This window comes from Cervus elaphus, chromosome 3 (assembly GCF_910594005.1).
Source record: "Cervus elaphus chromosome 3, mCerEla1.1, whole genome shotgun sequence".
Taxonomy (NCBI): Eukaryota; Metazoa; Chordata; class Mammalia; order Artiodactyla; family Cervidae; genus Cervus; species Cervus elaphus.
This window is the reverse complement of record NC_057817.1, coordinates 47,495,417-47,521,531: the sequence shown is the minus strand read 5'-3', so window position 1 is coordinate 47,521,531 and position 26,115 is coordinate 47,495,417.

Below are 26,115 nucleotides of genomic sequence, written 5' to 3'. Positions count from 1 at the left end.
TACCCTCCGGCAGATCAGCAGACGCTGCAGTTCGCTGAGGGCGGTGATAATTGATCCTCTTGCTACTAGTCAAGGAGTAAGAGAGCAGCTGGGGTTTGCAACTGTTGTGGCAGATCAATTTCAAGCGAGGCTTAGGAGGAGAAGCCTGTGGCCTGAGCTGGGCTGGAGACAAAGGCTTGGGTGCGATGCCCAGGGGAGGAACCTGGGTGACATTCACCTGAGGCTGAGAGGGTGACGGTCATACCCTGGTTCTTGGCCCTGCCTTGATCAGTCACAGCGGCAGCAGCAACTCTCTTGCTTGAACAGGTGCAAGTGTAAAGAAATGAAAGGCACACCTCCCAGCCCCAGCACGGCCCACAAACTAGAACGTCCTCTGTGCAGAGAGACAGGGACCAGCCATACTCACGTGTCCACGCCCTGGCCTTCTTCCCAGACACGCGGCTGCCTTCATTTCCCAGATACCTGAGCTGCTGCCCAGGAAATGTGGTGGCCGTGCTGTTGGCCGCGGTCAGGCCTGGCCCCACTTGCAACCTGCCCTCACTGCTCATCTGCTGGCTGAATAGAGAGGACTTTGGGGAACCCAGGGATGCTGGAGCCAGGAGTGGCAGGAACCTGGGCCCCTGAATGACTGCCCATCCATAGGCAGGGGGACTAGGATTTGGGGGTTCCCTATGACGGCTAACTAATATTCTGCTTCCCAGGTGGCTCAGTGGTAAAAGAATCCTCCTGCCAGTGCAGGAAAGGCAGGAGATGCGGTTTCCATCCCTGGTCAGGAAGAACTCATAGAGTAGGAAATAGCAACCCATGCAGTATTCTTGCCTGGAGAATTCCATGGACAGAGGAGCCTGGTGGGCTACAGTCCGTGGGGTCTCAAAGAGTCGGACACGACTGAGCAAAGGAACACACACACATGCATGATGGTTAACATAACCTGAGTAACACCCTTCTGGAACTGCATCTGCTGGAAACCGTGTTCCCTGAAAGTCTCACAAAGTCTCACTGGGGGAGCTGCTGGTCTAGGAGTTGGGTCTCCATACACCAGACACTGGCCCTCTGCACGCTGGTTCCACAGGGCTTCCTGGCCTCCGCTTGCGAGCCGGCTTCCCAGATTGCAGCTTGAGCTGACGCTGGAAGAGTCTTTGGAGAGACCCTCTTGCCTTTCCCCTCACAACCTGGGCTGTGCCCAAGTATGTCTCTGTATGTGTCTCTCTGTGTGTTTGCTTGATTTTTTGGGTTTGTGTGTGTGTGCGTGTATAACATAAAATTTGCTATTTTACACAGGGAACTCTGCTCAATATCACGTGGCAGCCTCTAGGCGAGGGGAGTTTGGGGCAGAATGGATACAGGTATATGCATGGCTGAGTCCCTTTGCTGTCCACCTGAATCTATCACAGCATTGTCAATCGGCTATAGTCCAACAGAAAAATAGAAAGTTAAAAAAAATTAAACACACACACACACATATTTGATATTCTATCTTTTTTTTTTGGGAAATATCTAGGCTTTACCTAATAGGAAACAATGAACCTCCAGTTATTTAACTACGTAAAATAACATAAGGCCCCTAAACACTTCATGAATCAAGATATAAAATTTGCCATTTTAACCAGTCTTGCTTGTTTTTCTTCTTGCTGTTACAACAGAGGGAGGGCCCTAGGCCTTCGGAAGGATCACTGCTCCCTGTTGGAGTTGGGATGGGGTCCTTTTTCCCAGCCACTTTTCCTCACACGACCCCCAACACAGAGTGGCCGTTCCTCCTAACCCTCCCCTGTTTCCAGAACAGCCTCTGGACTCCACCCCAGCAGGAGCTGCAGGCATGCCATTTTCTCACCTCTTTGGGTGTCCCATTGTGTAGAAAATCCCAAAGGTCCATCATTTTCATTCATCCCATAGCACCAGCCCACCAGGCCCTCACTGGAGTAGTCAGGAAGTCTCACAGTGGAATGTGAGGACCGTTGATGAGGCCTAAGTGTTTCTCCCAGAACAGCTTCTGGTTAGGACGTGTTCATACCCACCCCAACATTCAGTGACCCAGACACAGAACTGTCTATGTGGGGGGCAGTTTCTCTCTTGCTCCTCCCCCAGTGATGTCCTCTTCTGCCCAAATTTCTTCCCACTCTTGATACGCCTTCTAGAAAAGCAGTCTTGCACTGTTGCTATTGAAGCCTCCAGAGTTCCTCTGGGGCATCGATTTTGAGCACAAATTAGAACGAGGCTCCTCCTCTGGCAGCCACAGGTGCCCCAGCTTGGCTGGTAGAGGGCGGGCTGGATCCCAGCCTCTGCCTGGTTCCAGCCAGGGCCTTTGTACAGTGTTCCACCGGACCCTTCCACCTGGCTGTTGGAGTCTTCCCCCAAACATTGCCACGAGTTATATTTTCTACTTTTATTATTGTTTTTTGGCTGTACTGTGCAGAATGTGGGATCTTACTTCCCCCTACCAGGAGTCAAACCTTGGGCCTGGCAGTGAAAGTACTGAGTCCTAACCACTGAATTGCCTGAGAAGTTCTACCACGAGTCTTAAATAACCAGTGCCTCCCTCCTCCAGCTCATCACTGTCACCCCAGGGGCTCAGAGGCACAGGCTTGGGGATTTTAAGGTAGCCAGAGGTGATTTTAGTCACACTGTGCCAAGCAGAAGGCTGTGGACTGACCGATACCTTGACACCATTGTTCCTATGGGGAAATGTATCCCTCGATCTTTTCCAACTATCAACTTAGAAATAAATCTTAGCAGACCCTCACCAGGCCTAAATCAGCAGACACCTTGATCTTGGACTTTGTAACCATCAAAACTACGAGAAGCAGGGAATTCTCTGGTGGTCGAAGACTTTTACTGCCATGAGTCCAAGTCACGTGGCACAGCCAAAAAATAAAAAGTTGCGAGCTAAGTCGCTTCAGTTGAGTCAGACTCTTTGTGACCCCATGGACCATCATCTGCCAGTCTCCTCTGTCTACGGGATTTCCCAGGCAAGAATACTGGAATGGGTTTCCATGCCCCCCTACAGGGGATCTTCCCGACCCAGGGATTGAACCCGTGTCTCTTATGTCTCCTGCATTGGCAGGCAGGTTCTTTACCACTAATGCCACCTTGGCCTTAAAAAAATAGGTCTTTAGGGGACAATCTGCCCACTAGAAGCACAGGACCTGTAACGCAGGTACTTTCTTCTTCTCACCCTCAGGCTTGTGAACGGCTACGGCTGACTGACTTTGGCCTTAGCTGGCTCCGATTTGACTGTGGCTCTCAGACTCTGCTCCACAAATTGTGCAAGCTTTGGAGAACAGGTTTCTGGTGGTAGGAGCTCCTTTGTAACTTGAACCCCAAGCACAGGAGCTGTCTTTGTACATGATTGATTTAATTAAAAAGTGGACAGGGCTTCCCTGGTGGCCCAGTGGTTAAGAATCTGCCTGCCAACGCAGGGGGCACGATCCCTGGTCCAGGGAGATTCCACGTTGCCTCGGGGTGACTAAGCCTGTGCACCTACTGAGCCCATGCTCTGCAACAAGAGAAGCCACTGCAAGGAGAAGCCCGCACACTGCAATGAAGAGCAGCCACCACTCGCCAAAACTAGAGAAAGCCTGTGCGCGGCAAGGAAAGCCGAGCGCAGCCACCAATAAATAAAGAGTTTTTAAAAAGTGGACAGATGCTGATGAGCTCATGTCTCCTCTTGGAATGCTTGCTTGGTGCCAGCCTAAAGCTGAGGTTTAGTAGCTGCTGGGCTAGGAGGTTAGGAGTTTTACCTTAGCCTTTTATCCTGGGCATTTCTCATCTGGGCATCATATTAATACCAAGGGACAGACATGCAGTTTGAGCAGAAAGGCATCTCTGAAGTGTTTTGAATTTTAATATCCTTTCATACTGGCCTCTTTCTTGTCAAGACACCATGTGTGCCTCTGGCTTAACTTGCTGACTAGAAAACTGAAACACACTTCTAGCTGGTGGCAGAAACAAAGGGAAAAATTGTCTGTCTGAAGAGCTGTTTAGCTGCCCGCATTTCCATGCCCCCACTGTCCCACGCCCTCTCCTATGTGAACAACCCCCGCAAGAATCCAGCTGCTTTTGTATTAACGTCAGTCATGGCATTTCTCACAGTGGTCTGTTTAGCGTTGAAAAAGTGGGGGCTCTGTGATTGCAGCGTGGGTCATCACAGCACCTTGAAGCCTGGGTCTTACGGGAGCCTGCCAAGGGGTGGGGGGCGGGTCTTCAGGGGTCTCAAGGCATCTGCCAAGCTAGACTCCAGGTTAAGATGCCTCCGGAAACCTCGCTCAAGGTCATGTCCTTTTAATCTGCCTGCTTCTCGGCTCCTTAGACACTACACAGGATAGGTTCGAGGAGTTGGCAGTGGCTTCATCTGGAAGCATTTTCCTGAAACATGCAAATATTTGTACCTCGAGGGACTCTGACTCCAGAAAGGCGTACACCAGTGTGAGTGCTGCGGAGGTAAACCCTAACTCAAGAGACGCTCTGCGGGGAGACCAGCTTTTACCTAAGCAATAAGAAAATTTTGAATTCCAGCAACAGGAATAACCTGTACCAGGAAAAGGGCTACAGGAACAGAGAGGCGGGTGGGTGTGAAGCAGGCAGTACCTGAGTCAGGCCTCCAGATGTTACCTGGCCTGGGGAAGAGGCGTCCGGGGAATGTCATCACTATGTCTTGCTCTGTGCTTTATAATGACGCGCTGCAGATACCGGGCCCTGACCTCTGACACAGAGCAGAAAGGCTGTCAGCTCTTCAAGACAAAGCCTTCAGAAGCCTGGGAGGCCACCCAGTAACCGGAAATGAGAACACCGTCCTTCCATCCTGAAGGTGGCTCTGCAGCCTCTGTCTTACCTGGCGATGGAGGAGAACGCCGCTGCCCTGAGTTCTGGCTGGAGATGGGCTCAGGCTTCAGGCTTAATGAGTCTCTGGATCATTCAACACTTTCTGCTGCACTTTCTTTAAGACACCTGCGTTTTTTGGCTATCCTGAGCAGGGAGAGAAGCCAAGCTGTTGGCAACCTCCTCAGATCTGCTGTTCACAGCATCACAGAGGCTATTTCCAGCAATTATCTTCCCATCATAGATGTTCTGTGGAGAGATTTGTGACATATTTCTTTACATGGTTCCGTACAGGTCTCCAGCATTGCAGGTGGATTCTTTATCAGCTGAGACACAAGGGAAACCCTTATGGTTTCAAGGCATTTGTTAAAATTGGGAGATGAATTCTGTTCATGTGGTCTATCCTCTCTCCTTGTCAGGTCCCACATGCTGGCCAGCCTGACCATGAATGGCTGCGTACACAAACCAAGGCTTGCCGGTGAAGATGGTGGGGGCAAGCAGAATGAGTTTCGAGATTCTGTTGGTGCTCAAATCACTCACTCTATCCTTTCTGATAGGCAAAGGGCAAATGTCCTCCTACCAAGCTCAGACTTCATAGTTTATGATGCTTATAAACTTCCTCTTACCCTAAATTAGGCCCAGTTCCCTGCTGGATTTCTCCCATGGCTCCCCGAAACTTTCTTTCACAGCTCCTATCACAGTTTGTGACTAAATTTGTGTGGGTGTGATTATTTATGTTTTCCTCTCATTAGACTGTCAACTTTATGAGAGCATGAGTCATATCTGCTCTCCTCATGATTGACTCCCAGCCCTAAACACAGAGAAGGGCGTATGGTTGGAGTCCAATCAATATTTATTAAACAAGTGAACAAGTAAATGAATGGATGGATGAATTAATGAATGGAGCTTAAAGAAAGCATAGAGAGTAAGTCTAGTGCCATCATTCAATAGATGAAGATACAGAAGGTAAACGGTTTGTTCAAGTCTATGAAACTCTTTTGATTTCACATGTATGATCTAGTTCCCTGACCAGAGATTGAGCCCAGGCCCCCTGCAGTGGGAGCAGAGTCTTAACCACTGGACCACCGGGCAAGTCCCATCATTTTCTATTCATTAGTAGTGAGCCATTAGGTCCAGCCCACACTCAATGAGAGAGTATTACACAAGGGTGTGAATAACAGGAGGCAGGGATGACAGGTCATCCTAGAATCTGCCAACCACAGCAAGGTTAGTTTAATAACCCAAAATTAGGGTATTAACCACATTAATATAACAAAGAAGAAAAGTATGATCACCTCAATAGATTTAAAAAAACCCAAGTATTTGATAAAATGTGACACCGCCGATGACGGACAAAGCAAAAAATGAAAGTGACTGGTCTTATTCTGATAAAAACATGTGGTAGATTGCGTTAATACCCTGACTTCCTCACCCGTCCTGTACCACACCCTCCCGTCATGGGCGAGATTATTGCGGACTCTGGACTCAGCCATATGACTCACTTTGGCAATCCATATATTGCCATTAAAATATTTGGCATATTAACAGATGTGATGCCAGCAGAGTTCTGAAATGAGACTGCCTATTGGGGTTTGCTCTTTCGTTCTTCTACAACTCACCATGAGAAGGACCTAAGCAGGCTAGTCCACTGGCTCCATAAGGGGATGAGAAACAGGTGGAATGCAGCTACCCCAGCTAAAGTGGGCAGTCAAACCCAGGTGAGAACAGAGCCCAGCCAAGACCAGCCCAACAATCCAGTGAAGCTCAGCTCAGATCAGCTGACTACCACGAATCTGTAAGAAGTGTCTATTGATAAAAAAAAAAAAAAAAAGAAGTGTCTATTGTTATGTGTCACTGGGTTTTTATGGTTCTTTTGTTATGCAGTAAAAGCTGACTTATACAGGTTATCTATAAAGCTACCATCAGCAAATATCAGCTTTAGAGTTGATATGGTAAAAGTTTTCCTCTGAGACTAGAAATTTCTTAAGTTTGACTGCAATTCATACTTCTTTTTAACTTGGTTCTGGGCATTTTCACCAGTGCCAAAAGGCAAGAAACAGAAATAAAAGAAGAATAGAAAGAAAAAAATAGTTGTCCTAATTTGCAGATGATCTGACTATGTACACATACAATCCAAAAGAATCTCCAGATCAATGATCAGAATTAGTAAGTGAATTTATCTCGGTCACTAGATTCAAAGTCGATATACAGAAACAACTGTATTTCTATATGCCTGTAATAAAACAAAAGATTTTCAGCATCTCTGTACAGAGACTACTGAGAGAAATTAAAGAAACTACAATAAAAGAAAAAAGGAAGACTATGTTGTTTTCATGGATTGGAAGACTCAACATTGTAAATATGTCAGTTATCCCCAAATTGATCTTCCCAGTGCAATCCCAATAGAATTCTCAACAGGACTTTTGTGAAAATTTACATATTGATTTCAAAATTTATTTGGATACACAAAGGGCCAAGAATAGCTAAAACCATCTTGAAGAAAACAATATGGAAACTTTTTTTTTCCTCAGAAAAATCAATATAATTAAGGCTGTGTGGCTTTTTGGCTCAAGCACAAGCAAATAAACCAATGAAACGAAATTGAGAGCCTAGAAACAGACTCACACATTTTTGAATATTTAATTTAGGACAAATGTGATGCTCTGAACAGTCTTTAAGATAAATATTTCTGGATCAGTTGGCTATCTGTTTGAAAAAAGAAAAAGTAGCTGGACTCCTATTTTAGTGTTACACAAAAAATAAATTCCAGTTAGGTTGCTGATCTAAATGTGAACACTAAAACAATAATGTTTCTAGAAGGTATCAAAGATGTCCCCAGGATCTGGGGGTAGGTAAAGATTTGTTAAATAAGATATAAGAAAAAAAACATTAACTGGAAAGGAAATAATTGATAAATAGATAAGAGGCTGGTAAACTGCAGCCCACAGGTCAAATCTGGCCACTTGTTTTATAAATAAAGTTTTACTGGCAGACAGCTATGCCCAGTCATTTACATATTATCTAGGGCTGCTTTCATGATACAATGGCAGACCTGAGTGGTTGTGTAAGAGATCTAATGGCCCACAAAGCCTAAAATATTTACTGTGTGGTTCCTTTCAGAAAAAGTTTGCCAACCCCTGAATTAGACTAAATTAAAATTAGGAATTTCAGGTCATTGAAGAGCATCACTAAGAAGATAAAAAGGCAAGTCTCAGAGTGGGAAAAATATATATAACTGATAAAGGTCTCCTATCTAAAATGTATACTGCATGCCAAGAAATTAATAAGAAAAAAGCTCAATAGAAAAATGGGATGAAGAGATGACTAGGTACTTATCTCGCAAAAGAAGAATGGCCAACACATCTTTTTTTTTGGCCACCTATGGGGGCTTGATGGACCATCAAAAAAGCAAGAGAGTTCCAAAAAAACGTCTATTTCTGCTTTATTGACTATGCCAAAGCATTTGACTGTGGATCACAAAAAAATGTGGAAAATTCTGAAAGAGATGGGAATACCAGACCACCTGACCTCCCTTTTGAGAAATCTGTATGTAGGTCAGGATGCAACAGTTAGAACTGGACATGGAACAACAGACTGATTCCAAATAGGAAAAGCAGTACGTCAAGGCTGTATATTGTCACCCTGCTTATTTAACTTATACGCAGAGTACATCATGAGAAACGCTGGGCTGGAGGAAGCACAAGCTGGAATCAAGATTGCCAGGACAGGGACTTCCCTGATGGTCCAGTGGTTAAGAATCTGCCTTGCAATGCAAAGGACATGGGTTCGATCCCTGGTCAGGGAACTAAGATCCCACGTGCCACAGAGCAACTCAGCCTGTGTGCTACAACTATTGAGCCCTTGCACCGCAAGTAGAGAATCTGTGTGCCGTAATGAAAGATTCCCCATGACACAAGGAAGATCCCACATGCCACAGCTCAGATCCAACACAGCCACATAATAAATAAATAAAAAAAAATAAAAATAAAAGATTGCCAGGAGAAATATCAATAACCTCAGATATACAGATGACACCACTCTTATGGCAGAAAGTGAAGAAGAACTAAAGAGACTCTTGATGAAAGTGAAACAGGAGAGTGAAAAAGTTGGCTTAAAGCTCAACATTCAGAAAACTAAGATCATGGCATCCGGTCCTACCACTTCATGGCAAATAGATGGGGAAACAGCAGAAACAGTGATAGACTTTATTTTGGGGGGCTCCAAAATCACTGCAGATGGTGATTGCAGCCATGAAATTAAAAGACACTTGCTTTTTGGAAGAAAAGTTATGACCAACCTAGACAGCATATTAAAAAGCAGAGACATTACTTTGCCAACAAAGGTTCATCTAGTCAAGGCTATGGTTTCTCCAGTAGTCATGTATGAATGTGAGAGTTGGACTATAAAGAAAGCTGAGCGCCGAAGAATTGATGCTTTTGAACTGTGGTGTTGGAGAAGACTCTTGAGAGTCCCTCGGACTGCAAGGAGATCCAACCAGTCCACCCTAAAGGAGATCAGTCCTGGGTGTTCATTGGAAGGACTGATGCTGAAGCTGAAACTCCAATACTTGGCCACCTGATACAAAGAGCTGACTCATTTGGAAAGACCCTGATGCTGGGAAAGATTGAGGGCAGGAGAAGGGGACAGAGGATAAGATGGTTGGATGGCATCACTGACTCAATGGACATGAGTTTGGGTGAACTCCGGGAGTTGGTGATGGACAGGGAGGCCTGGTGTGCTGTGGTTCATGGGGTCTCAAAGAGTTGGACACAACTGAGTGACTGAACTGAACTGACGGGGGCTTGCAGAATCTCAGTACCCTGACCAGGAATTCAACGCTTCTCCCCTGCAGTGGAAGTATAGAGTCCTAACCACTGGACTGCCAGGGAATTCCCTGGTTAACACATATGTTAAAATGTGCTCAACAGTGTTAGGGAAATCAAGATCAAGAAATTCCTAATCAAGGGAGTTCCTTGGTGATCTAGTAGTTAGGATTTCACACTTTCACTGCCTTGACCTGGGTTTAACCCTTGGCTGAGGAATTGCAAGCCACACAGCATGGCCAAAATAATAATAATATTTCTGATGAAGTGTTGGAACCTGGAAAAAGATGCATGGTTTTTTTCAAAGTAAAGGATGCAGGATGCATGGAGGTACACAGGCTATGATGACAGATACGTGAAGTGTGCATATCTTGGTCAGTGCCTCTGACCAAGGACTGAAGAGTATTTTGCAAAAGCAAAAATAGTTGGTAGTGATAATTTTTTTCTTTTCCCCAAACAATTCCTAAATTTGTTGCATGGTCTTTCTATGAAGGACACATTAAAAGAAGGGAAGGGGACTTCCCTGGCGGTATAGCGGTTAAGACTCCATGCTTCCAATGCAGGGGCGTGAGTTTGATCATTGGTCAGGAAACTATGATCCCACATGCCTTGTGGCGCAGCCAAAATGTCTTTTTTTTTTTTTTTTTAATTAAAAAAAGAAAAAAAAAGGAAAGCCTTTCTTCTCTTTGAGAAGTCCCATTCCCCCAAGAAATGTACTGTAGTTTGCAAAGTTCTACTCTGATGAGCTTCTTTAAAAAGGACTAGTCTGTCCCTTAGGGGTTGTGTGGTCAGGAATGCTAGCTTCTATTTTCAGCCCTGCTGACAGACAGATGATGGAGTTCACACAGGTCCTTTAAGTTTTTCCCATCTTTGAAGCTGAGAACAGTTCCACTTGCTGCTGCCATTTACATTAATGAGGTACATTTAATGCCCATAAAGTTCATTGTGGCATATCAGATTAGTCTTCCTTTGAGAAATCGGCAATATTTATGAAGGAGAAAGAAACAGTAGGAGTGGTGTCAGAAGTGAATTCCTTCAACCAATATTATTGCACAACTGCCCCATGCAAGGTATTGTGTCAAAGTTATTCGGTGGAATAAAGGATGTCTGAATCAAGCCTTCAGGGAGCTTGCAGTCTTCCAATGATTCTAACTGAAAGTTCGTATCCATTGACCAACAGCTCTGGAATTGTGATCTAGAATATTGTGATAAAATCATAGTGTTTAAGTTACAATTAGGTGTTTTAATATGTTATTTGGGGAAGAGGGTCATGAGTCATAGCAAAATGTTAAAAACAAAGAAAACAAAACTCTTCTTAGTGTTATAACTTTGTCTTGTTCAAGATTAAAATTTTTTCCAGGATCTGTAAAGAATTATAGGGTAAATTTTGATTATGCTGTGAATGGAGTACAAAACTAGGTTTTTGTCTTCTGGTTCTTCTGATCTATACCCTAGTTCACCATAGAGTTAGACTCTAGTGTTTTAAAAGAGCCTAAAGGTCATGTCTAGTCCAGTATTTTTCATACTGTGGGTTGTGAAATCAATGGACTACGTTATGACAAGCATTTTCAACAAGTAAAACAGGCTAGAATAAAGTTGCACACGGTAAAGATAAGTATTGTTTAGCAAAAACTTGTTTTAATACTGGAGTGGGTTGCCATTTCCTTCTCCAGGGGATCTTCCCAATCCTGGGTTCAAACCTGCATTGCAGGAGATTTGTTGAATCTCCTGCATTGCAGGTGATTTCTTTTCCATCTGAGCCACTAGGGAAGCCTGTGTTTTAATTATTATATTGGTTGCATAGGGCTACCATAATCAAGTACTACAAACTGGAAGGCTTAAAGCAACAGAAATTTATTCTTATCGATGTCCCTGCCACCCTGAACGCACCCAATCTCATCTGATCTTGGAAGATAAGTAGGGTTGGGCTTGGTTAGTACTTGGATGGGAGAAATTTATTTTCACAGTTTTAGAAACTGGAAGTCCAAATTTAAGGTGTCAGTAAGGCCATGTTCCCTCTGAAACTCTGGGTAGAAGACTTCCTTTCATTTTGCTAGTTTCCCATGACAGCGAGAAACCCTTAGCATTCCTTGGCTTACAGCTGCATCACTCATCTTTGCTTCTGGGGTCACATGGCGTTCTCTCTGTGTGTTTGTACGCATGCCTGTATCCAAACTCCCCTGTTCTCCTGAGGACACCAGTCATACTGGATAAGGGCCCACCCTAATGACTTCATCTTAACTTGATTACATATACAATACCCTATTTCCAAATAAAGTCACCTTCACAGCTACTGCGGGTTCCAACTTCAATATATCTTTGGCGGGAGTGGGAGAGTGGACATAGTTTAATCTAAAACAATCACATATATTTAAAGCCTGTGTGCTGAGTCACAGTGTTAAATGTACTTAATATTAGTCGTGATTAAAAAAGAAACAGCTCGATAAACACTGTTTAATCTAACCAGTCATCCAGTTCTTGACTTTTCTGTAATATATTGACAATAGTCCTAGGGTCCACATGGAGCCCATCAAAAGTGACTGAAAACCTCAGTACTTACCCTGTGGGTCTATGGACAATCCTGATTGTTGACAGTGCTTTTATCAGGGAAGAACTTATTAGGATTGTATACACAGCTAATATGAGATCTAACAGAGCACCTTGAATCATCAGGTTAGGTTTTTTGGTAGCAGTGGGTACAGATAATGTGCTCTTTCAGAACAAAGTATAATATGGAAATAATAATGATAATAACAACAATATACAGGACTGAGCTACTGAACAACAACTTCCATAGAATAATAATTAGCATTGTTATATAAAAGTATAATACCAGAAAGCAGTCACATTTAGTGATGGAAAAAAATTTAAAATCAGTTTTGGGAACTCCCCAGTGGTCCAGTGGTTAAAACTTGGCAGTTTCACTGCCGAGGGCCTGGGTTTAATCCCTGATCAGGGAACTAAGAGTCCCCCAAGCTGTGTACTATGGTTAGTTGCTCAGTCGTGTCTGACTCTGACCCCATAGATGGTAGCCCACCAGGCTTCCCTATCCATGGGGATTCTCCAGGCAAGAATACTGGAGTGGGTTGCCATGCCCTCCTCCAGGGGATCTTGCCATCCCAGGAATCAAACCCAGGTTGCCTGAGTTGCAGGCGGATTCGTTATTGTCTGAGCCACCAGGGAAGCCCAAGAACACTGGAGTGGAGTGGGTAGCTTTTCTCTAGGGGATTTTTCCCAACCCAGGAATCCAACCGGGGTCTCCTGCATTGCAGGCAGATTCTTTACCATCAGAGCTACCAGGGGAGCCCCATGAGCTGTGTGGTGTGGCCCCATACACACACAGAAAAAAACCAATTTTAGAGGCAAGTTTTAAATGTTACATATAAGGAAGATCTCATTGCCAAAGCTCGAAGAAAGATGCATCTTTTAAAATCTGAAAGACTTATTCACAGGAGATCAAGACACTTTTTATTGTAGAAGACAGAAAAAATGAATTAGGTTAAAGGCTCCCCAACCAACAGGTCTAGGTCTGCTGTAAAATTGTGAAGCCTTACCTTTACAGATCTCTCAGCGTGTTGCCACCACCCTGCCCAGCTCTCTGAAATTCACCATCTTTTCCTCCTCTACTTAGACACCTGGCTGCCAGCACCCGTCTGCTCTTTCTAATGAAAAGGCTTTGTCCTGAAAAGTTTACCTAGTCTGACCTTTCCTTAGGTAATTTCTAAATAAATCATTGTGTCTATTTTTACATTAAAAGCTTTACCATTTGATTCATAGAAGATCATTGTTAGATCTTAAGGACACTCCAGGTAACAATCCTTTTTTGTCCCTGAGACATTAAAGCTGCAAACAGTCCTATCAATGACAACTCATCACCCTGCCGAGATTCTTGGAGGGGTGGGACTTAGCCGGGAGGTGTGGGGCTACATTTTAGAAGGAAAGGAAAGACGGTATGGAGTTTGAAAATATCTCGTTCTGAAACCACCTGCCCCCCTCGACACCCACCTTCACACCTGCCCTGGAGTCAGACCTGGGTCATTGGTGGCTCCTGGTTGTGCTCTGGGGACTGCAGAACAGGAAAAACGCTGAGGGTTAAGCCAGAGTCTTGCTTTGGCCCTGCCAGTGGTTTCCCTACCAGTTTGTACGCTGGTGCTTCTACATGGGAAGGCTGGGATCCCCGGGTCAGGAAGATCCCCTGGAGGAGGGCCTGGCGATCCACTCCGTATTCTTGCCTGGAGAATCCCATGGACAGAGCAGCCCATAGGGTTGCAAAGAGTCAGACACGACTGAGCGACTAACACTTTCACACTTGTATGCTCATTTATCTTCTCATCTTTACCAGGGAAGGCTGACTATACAGAGGAACTTTGAGCTACCACTCATTTTTGAAGGGCTTGATCCATGCTAGTATACAGAAACATAATTAATTTGGCTGCTCAGGTCTTAGTTGCAGCACATGGGATTTTTTGTTGCGATGCATGGAGTCTCCAGTTGTGGCAAATGGGCTCAGTAGTTGTGGCTAACTGGCTTAGTTGCTCCGTGGCCTGTGGGATCTTAGTTTCCCAACCAGGGATCGATCCCCTGTCCTCTGCATTGCCAGGCAGATTCCTAACCACTGGACGACTAGGGAAGTCCCCCCGCTACTTTCTTTTTGCTTTCAGCATGAGCAGTTTTCAGACCTCCAGAGATTTCCTTTGGCCTACCTCCACTCCACTCCCTACCCAAGGCAACAGGAGGCACTTGGGAACATACACGCAGCACGAAGTATTGAGCCTTTGTCTCAAGTGGGAAAAAAAATGGTCTCCACCCTTTGGCATAGTTAATGCAGCTGCATTGTTTGGGCTTTTTCTAAAATTAAAAATAATCCCTTTAATTACTTGCTGTTTATGGGCTCAGTGGTAAAGAATCCGTCTGCCTGAAGGAGACTTAAGTTCTATCCCTGAGGTCAGGAGGATCCCCTGGAGAAGGAAATAGCAACCCACTCCAGGACTCTTGCCTGGGCAACCCCATGGACAGAGGAGCCTGGCAGGCTACAGTCTGTGGGGTCACTAAAGAGTTGGATCTGCCTGAGCAACTGAAACAACAGTGGGGTAAAGAGCTCAAGGGTCCTGAGTTAGGTTAGGGAAAGTCAGACTTGTATTTCAGCCATCCATGTAATGTCTGCTGACACCACGCACGTCCCCCATCCCTCAGACCATCCTGACAGCCTTCGTCGTCCATTACAGAAGTGACCAAGGCTTCTGCGTGGAGTCTCCTTGACTTCCTGACCCCCAATCCTGTCCTTTTCCCCCAAATGTTGTCTTCTTCTTGTTTTTTTTTAACTTTATTTATTTATTTGTTTAGGCTGTGCTGGCTCTTCACTGCTGTGCCAGGATTTGTGGCAAGCAGGGGCTACTCTCCAGCTGCGGTGGGAGGGCTTCCTATTGCCAGGGCTTCTCTGGTGGCGGAACATGGGCTCTAGGACTTCAGTGCAGACTTCAGTAGCTGTGGCTGCAGCAGTGGGCTCGTAGGTAAGGTTCCTAGGCCCTGGAACGCGGGCCCCACAGTTCTGCTGCATGGGCTTCATTGCTCTGTGGCATGTGGAATCTTCCTGGGCCAAGGATGGAATCTGTGTCCGCTGCATTGGCGGATTCTTACCCACCGTGCCACTGGAGAAGTCCCTCCTATTTTCTTTTGAACCTCACTGGCAAGACCTTATTCTGCATGGAAAACATGGTGGGTTTATCTGTGCCATCAATTTCTGAGAAGCATACATTTCGTCCTTTGTCCCTCCACGTTCCAGGCGCTGATCTCACTCCGGTGTTGCTTACAACTCTTGCCCAGAAATCCTGCTGTCCAACTAAAACCATGTATTCAGGCAGCTGATTGAAGCCAGAGACCCTGACCTTGAGCTGCGTTGCTCTGCAGTAATCCGAGCCATCTGCGCTCGGCAACAATTAAAACCTTCAGATCTCTCGGGCGTTTCCTTCCTCTGATGATAACTTACGGGCTGCAGCACAGCTCAGAGGGAAACGGAGCGGTCTTCGATGCCAGCTTGATTCCTGCAGGGCAGTTCTGAACAGAGAAATCCCCACATGATGTACGAGTTCTTTCCTCAGCTGAAATGCAGGTTCTTAACATCTAACAAACCCTGAACATTTAATTATTCTGATTGCCTCTTTTGCCCAGAGGGGCAGAGGAACCTTCTGTTTATGGAGCCAGAGTCAGACAAAATTATGAGGTAAAGTTGGTTGTGAAGAGCTCATGTCTCCTCTGTAGTCCAAATCTCTTTTTTGGCCTTTCCTGCCAGCTTTCCATCCCCTCAGAGGTCTTGCTGCCTTCGACTAACGAGATCCAAAAGCAACAACAACAACAAACCCCAAAGCAAGTTATTACTTCATTTCTTACCTCCTTTCTTTCCCTTCAAAATTCTTGAATCCTTATGATTGTGACCTTCCTATCAATTCCGGGGGAAATGCACACAATAAATACACTTAACCAAAGGGGCCAAGAAAGTCATACTGTCACCCTTGGGAGAAGGAGGTGAGAAGTTATAAGAAAAAAATCCTTCAGGAAAAGAATTTGAAAAGGAATAGATATATGTATATGTATAACTGAATCATTTCGCTGTACATCTGAAACTAACACAACATTATAAATCAACCACAGTCCAATATAAAATAAACATTAGAAAGAAAAGTCCTTCCAGAGAATTGATTTCTTTTTTAAATTCAATTTTTATTTTTAACTGGAAGATAATTACTTTATAATATTGTGATGGGTTCTGCCATACATCAACATGAATCAACCATAGGTATTCATATGTCCCCTCTCTCTTAAACCTCCCTTCCATCTCCCTCCAACTCCCACCCCTCCAAGTTATCACAGAGCACCCGCTTTGGGTTCCCTGCCTCCTATAGCAAATTCCCACTGGCTATCTACGTTACATACAGTAACGTGTAGGTTTCAATACTATTGTCTCAATTCAGCCCTCCCTCCCCCAGTGTGACTACGGTCTGAGAACTGATTTCTAATGGAAAGCATTATATCCTTAGCAAATCCCTGGGAAGGAGGAAAGATTTGGTTGGCTGGAGTGTAGCTAGTTACACTATGTCCATTGCAGTATTATTCTACAGGAGCAAGCCCTCTGGAAAAGCTCAAAAAGGTTCTTCAGATTCAGGCTCTGCTGCTGGATGGAGCTACCACTCTAAGTCTAGAGACACCACTGAGGCTCTCTCGGGTAACCACTGAAAAGTCTTAAGACTGTAAAGAGTTCTTTCTCTGAGCATCAGCCCAGGGAGACTATATTGGGGTTGTAGTGCTTTAAGCACTAAGATTTGACAGAATAGTTCCTAACTCAGATGCCAATAAATGAAGAGGGGTAAAAATAAGATATTTCTTTCCCCAATGCTTGATCAATACTCTTACTGAGTTTTGGAGATGTGTCTTTAACAGTCGTCGTGGAAGAGTATTAGAGACTTTCACTGTCTCACTTGATCCTCTTTAGAACCTTGTGAAATAGGCATTTTTCACACTCTTAAAAATTAGAAAGTGAAGATCATGCATAAACTTATTCTTGAGAGATAATCACTGATACATATTTTAAAGAGTATTATCATCCTCATTTTACAGGTGAGAAAACCAAGATTCAAGAGAAGTAAAATAATTTATCCAAAGCCAAATGTTCTATCTCCAAATTTGTATGCTTTTTTATAAGTTTATTTTCCATACCCTCTCCTCCTCTGTTTTTGTGGAGTGGTAGTGATTGTGTCTTTGCCTTTTTCCTATTTAATAATTTTTCCCACTCGATGGACATGAGTTTGAGCAAGTTCCTGGAGTTGGCGATGGACAGGGAAGCCTGGCATGCTGCAGTCCATGGGGTCGCAGAGTCGGACACAGCTGAGAGACTGAACTGACTGACAAGGGAAAAAATGGCTAATAGTTTGAGAATAACCTAATGTGGCTGTTTTATCTACAACACTGTTATGCTGCCTGGCCAGGGTATTGCTAGGTGAAATGTAAAATATAGTATTTAGTTTGGCTTCCCTGATAGCTCAGTTGGTAAAGAATCTGCCTGTAATGCAGGAGATCCCGGTTCAATTCCTGGGTCAGGAAGATCTGCTGGAGAAGAGAGAGGCTACCCACTCTAGTATCTTGGGCTTCCCTTGTGGCTCAGCTGGTAAAGAATCTGCCTGCAGTGCAGGAGACCTGGGTTTGATCTCTGGGTTGGGAAGATCCCCTGGAGAAAGGAAAGGCTACCCACTCCAGTATTCTGGCCTGGAGAATTCCATGGACCATGTAGTCCATGGGGTCTCAAAGAGTTGGACACGACTGATCGACTTTCACTTTAATTTAATGTTTTTATTTTTTAAACTGTATTTTATTGAAATATAGTTATTTACAATGTCATGGGTTCTTAATGTTACTTATTTAAAAAATTATTTTATTGAAGTATAGTTGATTTATAATGTGTTTATAATTTAATTTTAAAGGACTGGGTTTTGGTGGCCTTCCCTGGTGGGTGTTGATGGTGGAGTGGGTTTTGACGGTGGGTCACCATCCAGAAGACTCCAGAGGACTAATGTTCCTGAAGTCTGGTGGTGTCACCCCCCTCTCCCCCTAACCTCCCCACTGCCCCAGCCCCACCTCCACCCCCCAACTCCTCCGCCCTCCATTTCACACGTGGGATAAGGGACAGATGCTTCTAGTTCAGAGGGAGGTGGTGTTCTGCTGGTATTTGCCGGGCACTTGAGCTTCTACAGTTGTGGTTTCTATACTAAGAGGCGAGGTCCTGGTTGGTTTTTATCATTCCAACTGCTTACAACATGTAACTGTTTGAAGAAAATGGAAACTGTAACAGTTCTACTTTAGCTGTAGCTGAAAATATCTCAACATAGACAATGGTATCTCAACCCAATATTTTTTCAAGACCATGATATTTGGTTTTTTCATGGTATTAATTAAATAAACAACCACACACACACACAAATACACCACTCCCACTCCCCCACCCTACCCTGCTGCATCTTTAGGTTTCTATATTTATCAAAATCCATTTGCTAAACTAGTACATCAAGGAAGAGCAAGCTATCCCACGTTTTATTCATGTGGTTACTGAGAATAAAGAAAAGAAATAGAGTAAAACGTCACAGAGGAATATTTCTTTATATCTGCTGCGATGGATGGAAAATCAGAACCGTGAATTATGAACAGTCCAGTCAACTGTACGTGATGTATCCACTTCTACATGTCATAGAGTTGGCGGGAGCTGTGTATATCACTATTTAAAGTATTCATTCTTATAGATTAAAATCCAGCATAGAAACTACATGTATTTAAAAATATTTTTTCTTATGATAAAAGCAATACATATCAACTATAGAAAATCCATTAAATGTAGAAAACAGAAAAAAACTAAAAATTATTGATATTCCTCCAGATTAAGATGATATTTATAAATATCTTAGCCTTCTGGTATTTCCCTGGTGGCCCAGTGACTAAGACTCTGGGCTCCCACTGCAGGGGGCGTGGGTTCAAACCCTGGTTGGGGAACTGAGTTTCTACATGCCGTGTGCTATGGCCAGTAAATTTTAAAAATTTTAAAAATAAAACAAATATTCTATCCTTTTAATCTTCTTTCTATGCATAAATTATTTTTAGACAAAATTGGGATCATGTTAAATATTTAGTTTCATATCATATATTTTTTATTTGATATTAAATCATGACTATTTCTCCATGATATTAAATAAAATGATTTTAATGTCTATATAATATACATATGTAAAAACCTATTTTATGTAACTTCTAATGTGATTGAATATTTTTAATGGGATACAATTACATACCTTTTAATTCCTTTAATTTTTCCATGACTTCTTTTTAATTTTTATGTGTAAAAAGTTGCTATGATCAAATTTTTTTTTAAAAAAGACTGCAGGTTACAATAGATGAAATATAGCCAGTATTTTATAATAACTATAGATGAGATATAACCTTTAAAAATTGTGAATCACTATATTATGTACCTGAAACATATGATATTGTACATCAGTTATACCTTAGTTAAATTTGTTAAAGTAAAAATAATTTTAAAAAATTAAAAAACTGAAGGAAAAATTAGAAATAATTACACTTGTCTTTTGAAAAAGAGTAAAACAGAGTATTTAGATAATACCAAATCTGTTACATAAGTCAAAGAACAAGGGCAACATGCGAATGCCAACGTGGTTGGAAGTTAATTCTCTTTTTCACATTCAAAGTGTCAGAATCATTGAACAGTTCAAGATGATACTCTCTAATTAAAGACCGAAGCAGCCGTCCTGTAGTTAGGGCTTTCCCATAGGGCCAGTATTGCTTCAATAAACATGAGCATAATTTTAAACCATTTAGAGGTTTAGAAGTTTGCCTTTTAGAGGCAATTTAAATCAACATCCTTTTTCTCTCCATAAAGGAAAAGGTCTTCCAGACCTAGACTTGCCTGATAACAACGTTTTCTGTGACAGTTTGATGAGCATTAATTTATTAGCCCAATTCTTCCATACATACAGGAAAGGGGCCAAGATAGCACAAACACGTTAAATAACCACCATGTTCTACTATGATTACTTTGTAGACGTGAACCCATGAAACTGACTTTCAAATAAAGGGGAAGGGACACCCTTAATTTCACAGTAGTGTTCAGGAGGAATGCAGGTGGACAAACACACAGACACACGAAGGAAAAGCCTAAATGTATAGCAAGGTTTTTAACTAGTTTATTCTTTATATACGAAATTTAGGGTTTTAAGGTGATGTTTATATTTATAATGTGTATACTATTTAACCAAAGAGCTCAAGGAAAAGCTAAAATAACATGAATTTTAATCTCATCACTTGATGTTCATTTCCTCTGTAGTCTTTATCAAATAGCTGAAGGAGCTGGTGAGAAATCTGAGTCCTAGTGTCAGTTCAGCTGAAACTCTCCAAGACTCAGTTTCCCACCTGTGAAGTGACAGTAATTACAGAGCCTTTAGGAGAATATGAGATAACTTTGTGAGAAAGTACCACGAGCATTTACAAAACTATGGACCAAGATGCATCAAGCTGTTATTATTATAGTCCTGTTGTTTGATTTCTCCAAGTAGAAATATGGCAATTAACTGAAATACTCCTCGATGACACAAGGAAACTCAATATCTTTAAGGTTTTTAAACAGCTTTGAAGATGAAAGAGTACTAAGAGATTTCTTCATAGGAGTGCAGATCTGGTCCCAGTTGAATTTATTTTTAAATAGTGTAAGAGAGTTAGTGATTGTATTCACATGGAGTTACTAAAATTAACATCTTTAAAAATTTTTTATTAAAAAACTTAATATGAGAACGAATTGTCTAATGAACTCTCACATACCCATCAGGAACATTCAAGATTTTGCCACCCTTGTTTTATCTATTCCCTTTTGCTCAATTCCCTGACAACATGTCATTTCATCCATACATCTTTCAAAATACATTTCTAAGAAATATGCACATGAAAAACAATGATTATGAGTAAATAATGCATATTTTAGGGAGTTCCCTGGGGGTCCAGTGGTTAACACTCTGATTTCAATGCAGTGGGCATGGGTTTGATCCCTGATTGGGGAACTAAGATCCCACATGCTCTGTGGTATGGCCAAAACAAACATAAAAACAAAACCAAACAAACAAACAAACAAACAAACAAAACCAATGCTGTCATTATCGCTTAATTACTTTATCCTACAAATATTCCTATAATCATTTAAAAATAATGCCATTATAACACTTTTGCAGCTTAAGATTACTTAGTAAATATTTTATGTACTTAGAACATCTCACACTAAGGGACATTCAGACAAAATACTATTTTAAAGACATTGAGAACAATTTTTGTGTGTGTGTGTGTCTTTGATACTAAATACTTAATTTCATTTATCTTAATGTATTTTCAATTTGTAGGGGGGTCGCCTTTCCCTCCTTCTGATAAAACCTAAATTTTAAGTATGTAGACATTCACACAATTCCAAAATCCAAATCATATACCAAGATATGTTCACATAGTTGTGATTCTATTGCCTGTGTCCCCACTGGTTCCCTCTAACTCTCTAAAAGTAACTAATTTTATTTTTTATTTTTTGTTTATCTTCTGTTGCTTCTTTTAAAAAATATTCTCCAAGTAGATAGCATATGACAAACTGTTCTACACTGTTCTAACGGAATGGTTAATCCTGGAGATCATTCCATAACAGTGTGCTGAGATTGTTCTCATTTCTTTTCAGGGCTACAACATATTTACTATTTAACCCATTGCCCAGTTGGTGGATAGTTGGGTTATTTCCACTTCTTAAATTATCATAAATAATGATACAGTCATAACCTTGACCATGAGACATTTTATGTTTTTGTCCTGTGACTTTGACATTGTTTCCCACAAGAGGAAATAAATATGTAATTTTGCTAGGTATTGCTAGACTATCTTCCCCTGGAGCTGGAGTTGCACCCACTTTGTGTTCAAACAACTATATGTGAATGTACATCACAGGGAAATATAGCCTTTATTTTATAATAACTTTAAATGGAGTTTAGTCTATAAAAATATTGAAACACTGTGCTGCATACCTGAAACTAACATAATGTGAATGAAACTATACTGTAATTTAAAAAAGAGAGAGGGAGAATCCCTTGATGGTCCAGTGGTTAGGACTCAGTGCTTTTACTGCTGGGGCCCTGGGTTCAGTCCCTGGTTGGGAAACTAAGATCCTTCAAATAAATAAATACATTTTAAAAGAGGATTGTATAATTGAAGATGCAATATAACAAGAATTGAGTAAAAGAGTAAACTGAGTAATCAAGTAAAATAATCTCATGATAAAAAAATTAAACAGTAGTCACTGTGGTGGTTAATTCTATGCATCAACTTGACTGGGCTGAGGGATGCCCAGATAGTTGGTACAAAATTCTTTCTTTCTTTTTTTTAAAAATATTTATTTATGTATTCAGCTGTGTCGGGTCTTGCAGCACGTGGGATTCTTCACTGCAGCCCACAGACTCTTAGTTGCGGTGCATGGGCCCAGTTGCTCTACAGCATGTGGGATCTTAGTTCCCTGACCAGGGATCGAACCCAAGTCCCCTGCACCTCAAGGCAGACTCTCAAGCACTGGACCACCAGGGAAGTCCCCAGAACATTATTTCTTAATGTCTTTGAACATTTCTGGAGAAGATTAGCATCTGAGTCTGCACACACAGTAAAGAAGCCCTTTCATGAGTGAGGGTGGGCATCATCCAATCCAGTGAGGGCACAGATAAAACAGAGGGTCGGTTAGCTCTCTCTTCTTGAGTGGGGACGTTTATCTTCTGCCTTCGAACATCAGCCCTCCTGGTTCTTGGGCCATCAGACTCAGACTGGGACTGCATACATCGTTGGCTACCCTGGTTCCAAGGTTGTCAAGCTTGGATTGGGACTAGACCACTGGCTGTCCTAAGCCTCTGGCTGGCAGACCAGATCATGGGACTTCTCAACCTTCATAATCTTGTAAACCAATTCTTCATAATAGATCTCTTTTATATAGCTGAAAAAACAAAAAAATCAAAACAAAAAGCAATCATATGTGAGAATGTCTGCTTCCTTGCGACCTCAGTAACGAAGTTGTCTAACTTTTTTTGGGTTTTTGCCAATTTGATAGAAAAGAAGCTGTATCTTGCAGTAGTTTTGCTTCCCCCCCCCCCTTCCACTTTTATTGAGATATAATTGACACACAGCACTGTATAGGTTTCCCTTGTGGCTTCCCTCAGGCTTCCCTTGTGGCTCAGCTGGTAAAGAATCTGCCTGAAATGTGGGAGAGCTGGGTTCAATCCCTGGGTTGGGAAGATCCCCTGGAGAAGGGAAAGGCTACCTACTCCAGTATTCTGGCCTGGAGAATTCCATGGACTCTATTGTTCATGGGGTCACAAAGAGTTGGACGTGACTTTCACTTTCATTGTATATGTTTAAGGTGTACAGTATAATGATTTGACTTACACATACCTGAAATGATTACCACAATAAGATTAGTGAGCATCCATCATCTTATACAGATAGAAAATTAAAGAAACAAAAAAAGTTTTTGCCTTGTGATGAGAACTCTTAGGACTTACTCTTTTAACTTTCATCATATAACACACAGCAGTGTTCACTTTCTTTATCGTGTACATCATATCCTTAGTACTTATCTTATAATTGGAAGTTTATAACTTTTTTTTTTATTGTAGTGGTTTTTGCCATACATTGACATGAATCAGCCATGGAAGTTTATAACTTTTGATTGCCTTCAACCAATTGCCCCTCTGTTACCCCCAATTTGCATTTCTATTGTGAGGGTGCACTTCTTTTTATGTAGATTTAAGGGCTATTTTCTTTTTTCTGTGAACCAACTTATCTTTTGCCCACTTTTCTGTTGGGTTCCTGCTCTTCTTGATGTTTAGGAGTGTTTTTTAGATGACGGATATTTTCTGTTTTTGACAAAATTTTTATTATTTTTTCCTGGTTTGTTAATTACCCTTCTCCTTATTTAAAAAATTAGGGCATAATTTATACACAGTGGAACTCACCCTTTATAGAGCACAGTTCAACAAGTTTTGACAAATGTATACAATTGTGCAACCCACCATGACCACAATCAGGATTTAGAATAGTTCCTGTCATTTATCTTTGACTCTGCCCATTTGTGTTCTATTTTGCCATGATTTTGTACTTTTTATTTTTTTAGCTACTACAGCCATGACTTAATGTAAGCTGTTTCTTTCAGTGAATATCTCATAATTTTTTTCTGAGTTTTAAACAAACATTACATAGCCTAAAGGTACCTTCCACTTGGGGAGGTGAGGACACATATAACTAATAAAATGCATTTTTTTTTTTTTCTGTTAAAGTTGTTAAAGCAAAACTGAATAGAATTGCTCTTTTTCATTTGAGGTGTTGTGGGGCAAGCAGTAAGTTGAAGGTACAAAAAGAACTATGGCAGCCTTTAAAGGACCTTTGGTAGTGTTGCTATTTCCAACATGCATAGAGGGATCACATACACCACCCCAAAATATACCACTCTAACATAAAAGATTCTTTTGAGTCAAAAGCAACTGAGGAACAGCCAACTCCAGAAAAACTCTAAAACCAGAGTGTAAATTTTCCTTTTGCAAAGGAAATTTACATTTTTATAAAGGAAATTTACATTTGTACACATCTTGCTCTCCTGTAGAAAGAGAATGAGCAGTGACTCTTATCTAAGATGACTTGAGTCTGCTTAACTAATCTTACTTAACAACCCTTATTTACTTGGTGACCATCCTACAACCTCCCCCTCCTCCCTTGCCATAGTCCAAAATTCCCTTCACACTGACATGAAGATATTTAAGCTCCGAGATTTCAGTCCTTTTCTGGAAAGCTCCCTTACGCCTCTGTAACAAACGTATGTGTGTAGTTCAGTCGCTAAGTCATGTCAACTCTTTGCAACCCCATGGACTGTAGCCTGCCAGCCTCCTCTGTCCACGGGATTTCCCAGGCAAGAATACTGGAGTGGGTTGCCATTTCCTATTCCGGAGGATCTTCCAGCCCCAGGGATCGAACCTGCATCTCCTGCATAGGCAGGAGGATTCTTTACCACCGAGCCACCTAGTCAGCCCCAGTGTAACAAATATTTTCTCCTACTAACACATCCTTTTCTCCTATTAATCCTTTTGTCAGCTTAATTTGTAGGGCCTTCAAACCTGCACCTAAGAAAATAGAAGAAAAATTTCTTCCTCCCCCTATTACCTCCCTGGGGAGAATGTGCATTTAGGCTGTATAATGATCGTTTAAAATCCAGAAGAGAATCATGAGAAATTTGTTGAAAGAAACCTATTTACATTAAAAAAAAAAAAAAAAAGGGAGAGAGAGACAAAATCATGGTAAAATAGAATACAGTAGTCAAAGATACGTGATGGAAACTGTCCTAAATATAGATTATGAAAAAAATATATATATATAGATTATGGTCATCGTGGGTTACACAGTTGTATACAATTGTCAAAATTCATTGCACTATCCTCATCACTTGCATTTTTTGAATTTAGCAGGAGATTGAGTTTTGCTAGGTTGTTTTTGACAAGAGCAGTCAGTGATACAAAGTTCAAGGATTTGAAGTCCTGTCTCACAATGCAAAACCAGGGCTCACACTGCGTGAGTCCCTCACCAAACCACAGGAAGTTTCACAAGAGATGGTCCGCTTGTTTGTCCTCTCTTGTCTGTTTGGTGTTACAACACAAGCCCCATGGCCTTGCCTGCCCGGCCCCCCTGCCCCAACACTCTCCTTCATGTCAAACCCAGGCTGGTAGTTTGCAAATTCCTGGCAGATGAAGTCTTACCTCCTTGGCTTATGTTTCTGCACCTTGCCCCTCATCTGCTCAGCTCAACTTTTCTTCTCCTCTCCGAGTGTTTGATTCAGCCATCAAATAGGCTGTGCTTCAGTTTTTGCTAGTGACCTTTTCTC